General features: G+C 42.9%; 1 pseudogene; it reads left to right on the top strand.

Moving 5' to 3' along the window:
• Window positions 1-7407: 7407 nt before the first annotated feature.
• On the top strand, window positions 7408-10168 carry LOC128931026 (immunoglobulin heavy variable 3-48 pseudogene; annotated as a pseudogene).
• Window positions 10169-12312: the final 2144 nt, after the last annotated feature.

The following is a 12312-nucleotide window of genomic DNA, read 5'->3' as shown; positions in this document are numbered from 1 at the left end:
ACATTTGAAGGAAAAATAAAATCTTTTAGGAACAAGCAAGTACTCAGAGATTTTATTACCACCAGGCCTGCTTTACAAGAACTTCTAAAAGAAGCATTATACACAGAAAGGAACAACCAGTATGATCCTTTCTAAAAATACACCAAAAAGTAAAGAGCATTAACATAAAGAAGAATTTTTATCAACAAAAGGACAAAATAGCCAGTTAATATCAAATGGCAGCAACCCTAAAGTTAAATCAACCAAATCTCCCAATCAAAAGATACAGACAAAATCCAACGGTATATCCAAAGATATACATAGACTCAAAATAAAGGGTTGGAAAAAAAAAACGTACCAACCAAATGGAGAGCAAAAATAAATAAATAAAAAGCAGGAGTTGCAATTTTCACATTTGACAAAATAGATTTCAAAGCTATAAGGATACAAGGGTAAAAGGATTAATGTAACAATAAGAGATCTTGACACCCAGATACATAAGACACATAGTGAGATTTAGATTCAACGAGACAACAAATTGATAACGATATCCAGGATTTGAACTCAGAGCCAGAACAAATAAACACAATAGAGGTCTCCATTTTAAACACATAAAATATGCATTAACCACTTTAAACACTCAAAATATTGATCGGCCATTATTGAAACCCATTTTAGGAATGAAGTAATATTCCTTTTTCCCTCTTTTTCTTTTTTTCCCCCTTCTTTTTCTCTTTTTCCCTAAAAAAAAAAAAAGAACTAATAAGCAAATGCTAGCAAGAACTGGAAAATGAAAATTTAAGTATGCCATTTACAACATTAAAAAAAAAAATGACATTCAAAAAAGGGAATGAAACGTGGGCACAGTGGCTCATGCCTGTAATCCCAGCACTTTGGGAGGCTTTGGTGGGTGGATCATGAAGTCAGGAGTTTGAGACCAGCCTGACCAGCATGGTGAAACCCTGTCTCTACTAAAAATACAAAATTAGCCGGGCGTGGTGGTGCAGGCTTGTAGTTGGGAGGCTGAGGCAGGAGAATTGCTTGAACTGGGGAAGTGGAGGTTACAGTGAGCTGAGATCCCACCACTGCACTCCAGCCTGGGTGACAGACTGAGATTCTGTCTCAAAAAAAAAAAAAACAAACAAACAACCAAAACACACACACACACTATATATATATATAAATAAAGGGGATGAGCCAGGAGAAAAGTCCATCTCTTTCCTTTCCTGGGTGAACTGCTGTGCAGTTGTGAAGCCAGCAATTCTATAGCATTTTAACCATTTTATTACCATGTTGGTGAAGCTGCCTGAGGATGCAGATAACGGCAGCAGGGAAGTGCAGGGAAATGGAGCCAGGCTCCTGGATTAGACTGATGCTGAAGCCTGCCTCCTTTCTGGGCTTGCATTTTCATCAGCCAATCAATGCCCTTATTATTTAAACCAGTTTGAGATTTTTCTGGTCCTAGCAGGCAAAGGTGTCCAATCTAACACACTTTTGGCCCATTTTCAATCAGTTATTAAGTGTCAATTTTCTGCAGTGCCCTTACTTCCATTAACTTCTCTTATTCTCCTTGCCCTTATATTATATCTTGTTCTGCTGACTTTGAGAGCTTCTCAACAGCTTCTCAACTTCAAGTCTATCCACACACAGCTCTTCAGCTCTGGCCACATCACTTTAAAAAAAAAAAAAAAAGAATCCTATTTGCAAAATATTACAAAGATATTACTACTCTGGAAACATACACATTTAAGCCTGTTCTTTACTTTATTGAAAAGCTCTAATAAATGCATTATTTTTTGTCTTCTCAGTTGATGTCACAACATGTAGAGAAATATATCATAAATGAAAGCTTGAATTGGTAATATGAATTACTTGTTAATAACCTCTACTTTTATTATTGAGGTGTTATCTATCAATACATAGTCTTAAAACAAGTATCTCAATCGGACTTTACCTAAGAGATATGCAAAATATTTTTAATCTTGACATAAAAATAGATATGAGTACACTCGTAGTATCCATCCATGTCCCCTCTTCAGCACGTTACAAAGCACAATCATTGACTTCACTTGGAAATTGTTCTGATTTTCAGATTAGCTATTTTTCATATAAATGAATTTAGATTATTATTGTGCCATTTTAGCAGAGAGTAATGAAAGACAATGTGAACTGCTGAACAAATAGGAAAATTATAAATTTATGGAACAAGTAGCCTCAATGTCAGTGGCTCCAATTTGGCTAATTCGATGGCTCATGTATCTGGGTAGCTTTTTCACAGGTTTTCCCACTAATGTATCCACAGAGGCAGCTTCATTCCCCAAATGACTCCCGTCATGCTGTGGCACAGTGACGACATTCCCAAGGGAATGAAGATTGGCTGAAAGTGTGGAAGAGGCAATTCTCCTCTGAAGGACCAGGAACACCTCAACGGACCATCTCCCCTGCCTTTATGACTAGAACTCCCCCACCTGCCTCATCCCCATGGACACTCATCCCTGAAGGGGATAATAACACTGCATTGATGAGACCAACTATTTTATCATATAAAATTACTACAGGCTGACGTGAAGGTTTTAAAAACGAATTGAAATCTGTTCTTCTATGTCCATCAGATAATACAGATCATCCAGTGATACCTTCTTTGTCTTTTCTGCTTGACTTTGTCTCTTCACCTTGTTCTGTCCTCCAGAAAAATCTCTTTCAGCTCCCTCAGGTGAATTCAATGTTTTATTTAACTGACAATTTCTAAATTGTTATAAGGCATTACACTAAAGTGTCCATATTCCTAGGTCCATATTCCTAAAAAGACACTGTGACCTGAGTCTGGGCATGCCTTTGCGAGTGTTCCTGACCCTCCCCAGATGAGATGCTGGTCTGTGTGTTCTTGCCCTTCCCCTGGGGTGGAGCCTTCCTGTTTTCCCAGGTCTTCCCTCCCACAACTCCAGTGTTCTCCATTGGTGTCATCACCCTCCAAACCTGCTGCCCCGCACTGCAGACTAAAACTCAGATTGCATAAGAAAGACATGAGAGTTGCTTCTTAGGAGTACTTTGGGGGGATCTCTGTTCCCATCTCAGTTCCTGAGGGGCTGCACTAGCGCCCTAGGATTCTGGTTTATATGAGTTATCTCTGCAGAGTAAATCCTTTCATAAAAGGAATGGAGGAAGATCTCAAATTTTTCTATGGAGGAGAGAAAATGCCAAGCACAAGGATTGAGATCCCTCACATCCGTGCCTGGTCACATTCTGGGCAGGGCCTCATAAAGCCCCCTGGGGCCAGTGTCTTTGAAAGTTTCTCAGTATTTCCACAGGACAAATTCAATGAAAGATAAATAGAATTTTTTATTGTGGAATTTTAGAACTTCTCCTTTTCTCATGTGGCAGTTGTAGATATTTTCAGTATTTTAAAAATGAGATAAAATGTTAATTATATATATTTCTGTCTCCTCCATAAGAAAATTTGAGATTTTACCCCTTTGTCGGGCTGCTTCACCATTCTGGACACTGAGGGACAGATAGAGGGTGTGGCAGGCCATAAACATCAACGGTGCCAGTGTCTTTGAGGATGGAAACACTAACCCTAACCAGCCAAAGCAGGGACCCACATGGGGCAGAGCCTCCGTGTGTAACCCTAACCATGTGGCCATTTTGTCAAATACTATATATACACACACACACACATATATATATATACACATATATATATATACACACATATATATATATATGCACCAAATGCCATATATATACACTCTATAAACTATACATTATATAATATATATATGATATAGTATATATACTTTGTGTATATAAAGCTTATATGTAATGTATATTAGTAATGTATATTATATATATACACTTTATGATTTTGACAAAAATGTCTGTTGGAATTTAGGGTTGAATATCTATATGTAAACAATCCATGGCAAATTCTCAGTAGACATCATAAAATTAGTTTGAATATCTGTGTGTAAGATGATCAGGTTCAAACAAGGTGTCACAACTGAGACCAGATGTATCCTGCCTCCAGAAATAACAGGAAAACACGGTGCAATTTCTTAAACACATTTTAAGCTGTTTGACATCAGGCAACAAAGGCAGTGCCCAATGAGAGAGGGAAAATAATAGAAAGGAGCCCTTTGATGAATGCACACTCAGACACTTCCCTGAGGGAGGCTCCAGGCCGCAGGGTTTGAGTAGAACCAGGTAGATTTGGAGTTGAGGAAAGGGAGCCTGAAACCCAGAGAGGCCCAGATGTGTGAAGACCAGAAAACACAGTGGGTGGCAGAACACTGTTCAGAGAGAGAGCCCCGCAGATGGCAGGAGGAGACCCAGGCTTGGTAGAATGCAGATCAGTGAGTGGGAGACAGGGCAGTTTGGGCCTGAGGACAAACCCTACTAGAAGGAGCTCTCTTCAAAATCTGAAACTATCAAAAAATATACAAAACATTTGCCTAAAAGGCATAAAATACACAGGAAGGTACCATAATAAAGCCAAGTAAAGGACAGGTGGATTCACTACCTTAAACCTGGAGAAGTGTATTTATAACCACGTGATAACACCAAAGAGGGAGGACAGATTAATTCCACCACAGCAATCGGCTTAAGAGAGAAACATTCAGAATGTGGAGAAGCTTCAAACACAAATAGGAACAGAGTTATTTAATTACCAGAATGCTGGCATGAGGACCCAACCTTTTCCATCGAAACAATCACATCTGGTTAAAAAAACGAAAATCTCAACCACTAAAAATCAATGCAAATTATTCTAAGAAAATACAGTAAATAAAAATTATTGATTGATAAAATTTGCTGCTGAAGACTGAATTTTTGTTTCTCCCACAATGCTTGTGTTGCAACTCTAAGCCCAACGTGATGGTGTTAAGAGGTATAAATGTTTCCAAGTTCTTATCCAGGTTACTACAAAATTGTGGTGAACACAAATACCTTTATGGGAATTCCTGCATCAAATAATTATTTTATTTTATGACATTTTGATTTTTGTAGATGATTTTACTCTACCTTTTCCAGGCCTTTCTTGTGGACAATCGCATGAATCTAATCAACGAGACTCAGTGACTTGAAACTCATTCTTGCAGGGGCTGCCAGAATTAAAGTGCATTTCTGCTGCAGCCATCGGACACTCAGATTCCCACAGGGACACCTTGGTTTTGCTTCCTGCTTGGCTTTGGGCCTTATCCTTGTGCTGACCTGAGAGATTCTGTATCTTTCATCTCCCCCAGGTCATCCTAGAGCCACATGGACCTGGGAATTGTCAGCCTGGCAGGAAGGGTTGACTGAATGTGACATTCTCTGTCTTTCTGGGGGAGCCAAACACCAGCAGGCATCACAGTCCTGAGTCAGCCTGTGCCCTTCCAGTGTCCCTGTTTCCCCTGCAGGTGAAATGCTGATCCATGCATCTTATTCCCATTCCTGGGAAGAGAGTCTCTTCACTGTTCCCCAGATGTTCCTTCAGCAGCCACTGTATCTTCCCACTCATTTCTTCAGTTTCCTCTCTGCTACCTTTTCCTTTAGAATAAAGCTGTTGTTCCTCAGGGAAGACGGGGGTGGGTGTGGAAACAGCCTTGGTGGATTCCTCTCTCCCCTCCTAGCTCTTATTGCTCTCTCCGGTGTCTCTGGAACAGTGGTTTCGGTGCTTCACCTCCTCTGATAATTTCTCTTGCAATGTAGTGGTGACACAGAGTGTGTTGGATGCATTTCAGCTGTAGTTGCTGTTTTGTTCTCCCAGACAGAACTGTCCCATTTTCTGATCTTTCCCCAGTACTGAGGAAAAAGACTTCAGTAGCAGGAGGAAATCCTCAACTGTATACAGCCTGAGAATTTAAAGAATAATTCATCTATCACACTCAAATTTAGACCACCCAATGAACATGTCTACTTTAATCTTGTATTACCTTAAATGACATTTGGCAGCCTCTGCCCCAGATACGATTATTCTCTGCTCCTGTTTTTTTCCCTCCAAGTCCTCATCTCTCTTCAGATTTCAGACATCTTGTTTGTCCTGTAACATAAACATCTGGTACATTTAAGAAAATGGGCTAATTTGCAGATGACTAAAGTTGGTAGATGTTGTAGGAATAATAACATATTTTTATAGGATGCCTACATCTCCAAGCTGAGTAGCACATTTACGTGTAATACTCAGAAACTGGAAAACACACAAATATCAAGAAGATACACAGATAAACAGTAATGACATGCTAATTTGCTCCAATAACATCCATCATTAGAATAGACACACTGTCGAGGGTCAACATTGTTGTATCACAAGATGAGTGAGAAGCCACACAGATAAAACACATACTATATAATTTCTGTATAATAAATTTTTGAAAATCAAAACTAAAGTAATACATATGAAATATTGATTCAAAATATGGTGAGGGAAGAATTGAGAAGGAGGAATTGCAGAGGAGCACGAGGAAACTTGCAAGTGTGGTTTGTTTGTTCATTATCTGGATGGTTCTTGTGGATGCCCAGGTGAGAACCAGTGGAATCACGTTCCATTTTGTTTGTTTTTCTCCTTAGACATGTGGTCTCACTCTCCGACCCAGGCTGGACTGCAGTGGTGGGATCATAGATCAATGTATCCTCCAACTTCTGATCCCAACAATCCTCCTGCATCTGCCATCTAAGTAGCTGAAACTACAGGTTTGTGCCACCGAGCTCGGCTTGCGAACTTACTAAACAGCACACTTTATGCAATATTTACCTATAGCAATAATGTCTCAAGAAGAGTGTCACAAACAAGTGAATGGATAATTAGTTCAGTATGGCGTGATGGAAAAATAGACATTAACATGAAGAAAGTCTGACATGTATGAAAATACACCTGCATAAAACATGCTTCTCTTTACACTCATTATGTAAACACAATAGTGCACGCACATCACACCACACTTCCATTACAAGAAGAAGATTCTGAAAATGTCACTAGGGGTGACCCACCGTGTGCTGGGCTTGGCTAAGGAAGCAGTCGGGCCCAGTGGTGAGAAGCACAGGCACAGATACCCGGGCTTACCCTGACCACATGTGAGCTCCGGTAACACTGTACCCGCCATCTGTGCTTCTGCTGGTAATTTTACATCTGTAATGTGGGAATAACATTGATACTACACAGCATGATAAGACGACTGATGCTAGCTAGGTTTAATATATGCAGTTTTCATAGGTCCATTGCACCTCAATAAAACTATATTTAAATTAAAAATGCATGTACAGTTATAGTTTTGAAGAATATATCACAGAACAAAGTTTTAATAAGAAACTACGTTTTCCACAATTTTATTAATATCTCCAAACTCCCTCAGGACACTCTCACCTGCTCTGGGCCCTGCCCTCTCCTCAGGTGTCCCACCATAGAACTTGCTATATAGCAGGAGACATGCAAATAGGGTCCTCCTTCTGCTGATGAAAATCAGTGCAGCCCTGACCCTGCAGCTCTGGGAGAGGAGCCCAGCCCCAGGATTCACAGGTGTTTCCAATGAGTTTTCAGGGCTGAAAAAGGAGACTCGCCATGAGTTTGGGCTTTGCTGGGTTTTCCTCGTTGCCATTTTAGAAGGTGATTCATGGAAAACTAGAAAGACTGTGTGTGGAAATGAGTGAAAGAAACAGTGGATGTGGGTGGCAGTTTCTGACCAGGATGTCTCTGTGTTTGCAGGTGTCCAGTGTGAGGTGCAGCTGGTGGAGTCTGGGGGAGGCTTGGTTCAGCCCCGGGGGTCCCTGAGACTCTCCTGTGCAGCCTCTGGATTCACCTTCAGTAGCTATGACATGCACTGGGTCCGCCAGGCTCCGGGGAAGGGGCTGGAGTGGGTCTCAGCTATCAGTACTGGTGGTAGCACATACTACGCAGACTCCGTGAAGGGCCGATTCACCATCTCCAGAGACAACGCCAAGAACTCGCTGTATCTGCAGATGAACAGCCTGAGAGCCGAGGACACGGCCGTGTATTACTGTGCGAGAGACACAGTGAGGGGAAGTCAGCGTGAGCCCGGACACAAACCTCCTGCAGGGGCGCCTGGAACCAGCAGGGGGCGCTCGGGATACACAAAGGACGGGGCAGCCCAGGACAGGTGCAGGTGGGGGTCAAGGGCTGCTCTCCTTCAAGGCCTGTGGCTTCCTCTGCATCTAACGTTCCCTGGGAGGGTCTGTGTATTTACAGTTATGTCCCTGCTACTGAGGCATCTACGTTTGTGAAGTTTATAACTATAGGAGCAGCCATGACCAAATGCCCCAAGGCAGGTGCCACTGAGGGAGAAAGAAAAGTGTGCAGGAGACCGGGTGAGGCTGTGGACACTGTCCGCCCAGGATTTGAGTTGCAGAAGCAGTGAAGGGGAATGGGGATTTCAACGGGGTCCCCTAACTACCATGTGGTCCACACTAAATCCAGCAAGGCCAGTAGGCCCCCCTGAGGTATAGGTGCCCATCCGGGATCGGCCTTGTGCCCCGCAGCCACTGCATCCTTTCACCCCCGCTGTGCTCAGTCACTCTCTGTGAGCAGCTTCCACATGTGTGTTTGCTTTAAACCCGGTGATGGACGTCAGAGAGCAGCAGCTGGCGCCAGGTCATGGGCTCCTAATGTTGGAGGAATGGGAGGAGCATTCTCAGGGATGGGACTCTGTTTATGGATTTTTATCTAGAAACCACGAATTTACTTGCTTCTCTCAGGGGACGTAGAGAAGCAGGCATTCAGTTGGCAAATAATGACAATCTCTACAATGACCTTAAATGGGTCTGTCTTAATTCTGCACAGGATCCATCCAACGAGTAGCCTTTCTCATGAGGATTTGTTGCATCTGCAACAATCCAGAGAGGTCTCTGGATTGGACAAGTTCATTATTAGAAAAAATAAAACATTCTCGTATGCCCCTAAGGACCGCATCACTAGTGGAGGCAGAATATGTCACAGGAGGCTGAGGGGCTGTGGAAACTGTGGGATGTGGGTGCAGAACTGATGACAAAGACATAAACATCAGAGGAGTCTGATGAAACCTCCTAATTACCTGTGATCCACTCTAAGTCCTGTAAAGCCGCTGATGCCTCCCTGAGCCAATCCCGCCCATCAGGGGTCAGTCCCAGGTCCAAGCAGCAGATGCGCCTTAGTGTCTCCACTGTGTGTAGTCCCTACCTGGAGGAGCTCCCAGGACACGTGTCTTTGCATTTACCAGGTCGTGGGTGTCAGAGATCAGATCTGGGAACCTGGTCTATGGGTTCCCTGACGGTGGAGAAGCGGGAGGTGCAGTCCCAGGGCCAACACAGCGTCCATGCATTTTTAATATGGAAACCATGATTTTTCTTGCTTCTCTCAGATGACATAGAGGAGCAAGAAGACAGTCTTCAAACAACTGCAGTGTCCACATTTCTACTGAGTAACTGCGTTATGTCTGAGTTCTGAGTGTGGGTTTAGCAGAGCATGGGCTTTCTCTTAAGAAACTGCTCAATCCCAGCTGAAGCCACGTGGTTCTCACTCCTTAATTTTCGTTCAGCTTCAGAGATCCTGAGTAGAGCATATTTGGTCCTTTCCACACGCTAAACCTCACCTTCCTCAGATAGAAAGCAGAGATTTTTCTGACTGTGTCTGAGGTGGGAGCTGCTTCTCCACACCTTAGAGCTTGCAGAGACCCCCAAGGGCAGCTTTATGGAGTCAGGTGTGTCTCCATGTGGGGGAGCTCAGCTGCCAGTGATTCTGCTCAGTTAGAACTGTGGGTTCAGAATTAGAACATTTAAATTATCACGCCTCAAAAATAACCGTCATTATAGATAGAAATAATAATATGACACCAATTGTCACATTTATTATTATTATTGGAGTTTACCTTGGAGGAAAATACTGCTACCATAATTCTGCATAAATCTAGTGTCAGAATCTCCTGAAATGGTCTAGAACACTTGCAAACTGCATAGAAGCAGATTCTTCTTTTTTTCTATGCTGCTGCGTTTTAAATTGTTGATAGTGTGTCCAGAACCCATGAGCACCAACAACTGTGTGTTTCATGCCCCTTCTTGGGTTCTGTGACAAGGAATTCCATTAGGACCTGGCAGACTGAGACAACTTTAAACAATGTCAGAGCAATCATCTGTAACTGCTTCTAAATTTCAGCTTTATCAATTCTAACGCTTTCTCCATTATTTCAGATCTTCATTATTAAAGGATTATCGCTTTTTCTCTTAATCTAGATAAGAATTTGTCTGGGTTTTTTTTTTTAAAAAAACTTTAGATTTGTTGATTTTTCTGTAGTCTTATAAAGTCTCTTTTTAGCTTATTTCATTTACTCTAAAGCCTCATAAGCACATTGACTACATGCAGATAGAGAACTTGTTTGTAAATGCCATATTTTTGTTAGACTCAGCTGAGCATGTCAGGAAGCCCCCTGAGGGTTCTAGGGACTGAGCGTGACTCCCACACTACACAAGGATGAGAACCTCCAAGCTTTGGGGATGGGAGACAGGCCGGGAAGTGTGAAGGAGGAGGGTGGCCGGCAGGTCCAGCGTTTCTTCCCCTGGTGACACCACTTATGTTTGTCCTCACTCTAAGATGCAGTCATTTCTGTCCAGGTGGGAACATCAGTTAACTTCATCTCTGATAGATGGATGGGAGCCCAAGACAGAGGCTTGTCAGTTGCTGTTTCTGTGCCTGCTCCCTTGGGAATGTCCACATTTCTTATGCTCTGTCCTTGGCCTATACCCCGATGGCTCCCCTGCTCCATGACACCACCTGTTCCTGTGCATGGTCCCTGCCCACACCCTCCGTGAAACATCCTCTTAGCTCAGGAAGAGTCCCCTGCCTTGTTTTTTCCTGCCACTGGTCCACATTCTTATCCATCCGCAGGCTCTCAGCAGCGCCTCCCATCCACGCTGACCCTACGTGGGGTCAGACCTTGTCCACCACTTCCTCTCTCCTTCCTTCTGAGCCTTTTATCCCAGCAGCCTGTTTCCATCTCACCTGGACTTGTGTACAGGAAAGGTTTACCGAGCAGGCTTGGGGTGTTCAAACCCTGAATATTCCTGAAAATGTCCTTTCTCAAGCCAGGTCCGCATCCAGCTCCTGGGAGATGATATCTGTTTTTCTGGCATACTCTCCTGGTAATATTTTTGAAGCCAATTTATTAAGGAAATGTTTACATCTATAAAACTATACAGTAATTAACATACCTCATTGAGTTTGGAGTAAGTGTATACCTGCAAAGTTATTACCACCATCAAGGTCGTAACCACAGCCATCACTTCCAAGCATTCCTGTATTCCTATTATTACTATTATTATTAAAAATTGTGTGTGTGTGTGTGTGTGTGTGCATGTGTGTGTGTGTGTATCCTGGGTGCACAGTATCCTAACTGTTCCATAATGACTTATGGTGAGTGCCCATCGTTGCTGAAGGAGCTCTTGTCTGAGTGCTGGAGGTCAGGTATGCAGGTGCCACACACATCTGTGAAGGGCCTCAATAAACAGCACTGGACACCAGCACTCAGGTGAGCTTCCCTGTGAACAATGCCTCACATGTGCTGTCATTCATCACCGCTGGGAGAAATGGGGACAAGAGACTCCTCAGGGAAAGAACACCTGGGAGCTCATGCCAGATTATTAGAACCTTCCTCCTGAAGCCCTTGCTCATTAAAATTCATATTCCTCTGCTAGAGTCAAGCTGTACCCATGAGAATAACAGCTTGTCCTGGGTCCTTCATTTGTACCCATTATGGGTCCTGAGGATGGTTTTGGGACACTCAGCACAATTACATCAGAGGTGGAAATTCCTAGAAAGACCGTGATGACTGACACATGGCTAGAGCCTTGTTCATAATGTCAAAGGATGAGAAAGGGTGGCATAAAAGACATCCAATACCTGGATGGTTACTGAGTCACATGGCATAAGATGGCGTGTGCACTCCAGTAAGGAGCAGAAAGAAAAGGGAATCCATGGAAATTTGAAATGATAGACACAGCTCCCTAGGAGGTGATCCCCGTATAAGGAAAAGTAAAATAAAGGAGAACAACCTGACTACGTAACTCATATCTGTGACAGCTAAAATGAAATACAAAGATGCCGCATCCAGCCCTGCACTGTGCCCTGTGAGCCAAGGCTGCTAGACTCCCCTCCACCACCATCGAATACAGTTGTCCAGAAAAAAAAAACACACAACACACAGTAGCCACACAGAAGGCAGCCCAGGGGTTGGGCTTGGCAGAGGAACCCACTAGAAACCTAGAACAGGGAAAACAGTGTGGAAAGTGGCATCGTTTTATGATATGATTAATATCATTAATTACTCTCATCAGGACGTGAACAACATTAGCCAATGGACTGCGAGTGGCTGACAC

Source organism: Callithrix jacchus, chromosome 8 (assembly GCF_049354715.1).
Source record: "Callithrix jacchus isolate 240 chromosome 8, calJac240_pri, whole genome shotgun sequence".
Lineage (NCBI taxonomy): Eukaryota > Metazoa > Chordata > Mammalia > Primates > Cebidae > Callithrix > Callithrix jacchus.
This window is presented reverse-complemented; position numbering and strand designations above follow the sequence as displayed.